The sequence below is a fragment of the Chrysochloris asiatica genome, unplaced genomic scaffold (genome assembly GCF_000296735.1).
Source record: "Chrysochloris asiatica unplaced genomic scaffold, ChrAsi1.0 scaffold00059, whole genome shotgun sequence".
NCBI lineage: Eukaryota > Metazoa > Chordata > Mammalia > Afrosoricida > Chrysochloridae > Chrysochloris > Chrysochloris asiatica.
In genome coordinates this window covers 17,048,821-17,050,106 of record NW_006408577.1, presented here as the reverse complement: position 1 = coordinate 17,050,106, position 1,286 = coordinate 17,048,821, and positions in this window count along the sequence as shown.

Sequence of the window (1,286 nt, the reverse complement as noted above, 5' to 3'; positions counted from 1 at the left end):
ACTAAAAAGTGCCAAAGGAGATAAGAATGGGAGTAAATATGAAAAAAAAAAAAAAAAAAAAAAGTGGGGGTGGAAGTTGCTATATTTGGTTGGGAATTGGTTATATGGCTGATGCTGCTTTCAGAGTTGAAAGAGACAAAGATCATGAGTAGTTTATCATGATATTTATATCACACACCACATTGACCAATTAAATAATAAAAATAGGGCTAAAAATACTGACTGGTGGTCCAAAGAGTGAGTGTTAAAAGAATCAGACAATGATAGATTAAATTTTTTAATGCTTATGTCACAACTAGGGAAAACCCTAAACAAAAGTGTTGAGAATGTTTTCAACCACCTCTATGCTTCCTCACAAGCAAGCCAATGTCTCCTAGCCCCCTCCTGACTACAATTTTGGCTGAGTATAGGCATTGTGCTTCAAGCCATGATCTCTAGAAAGGACTCCTCATCATAAGACTTTCCCTACTTAATCTAATAAACTTGTACAAATTTGCTTAATCATAGAAATCTCTTAGAGTCTTTGTTTACTGGGTCAAACTACAGACCTCCTTAATTAGACTCTGTAAGGGAAGGTCCTGGGAAATGATACTGTTAACAAATGCTTCCAGTGATTTCTATGATCAAGAAAGTTTTAAAAACCAGAGGGATACCTAGTATGGTGGTGGTGGTGGCTGTGTGCATGGAGTCGGTTCCGACTCATAGCCACCCTGTACAGGGTTTCCAATGCTATAAATCTTTATGGGAGCAGAATGCCTCATCTTTCTCCCGTAGAACAGCTGGTAGTTTGGACTGCTAACCTTGAGGTTTGCAGCCCAATTCATAACTCCTACGCTACCAGAGTTCCTTAGGATTCTTTACAGGATTCTATTTCTTGTACCTTGATATTAATGAGAACTAGAGGCTTCAATTTATAACTTCCCCCAATGTGTAATGGTTGTTGCTTGGATGTGTGTTGTCAAGTCAGTTCTGACCCATAGTGACCTTGCGTAGGGTTTCTGAAGCTGTAAATCTTTATGAGAGTAGGAAGCTTCCTCTTTCTCCCACGGAGGAGCTGGTGGCATCCAACTGCTGACCTTGAGGTTAGCAGCCCAATGTGTAACCCACTATGCCACCAGTTGAATTCAAAATGTGATGGTGGTAAGAATATTAAATACTCTGGACTGCCAAAAGAACAAACAAACCAGATTTAGAGACTAATCCTTAGAAGCAGAAATCATGTTTACTTTGAACACATCATCAGGAAAGACCAACTGTTATAAAAGGTCCTCATGTTTGGTAAAGTA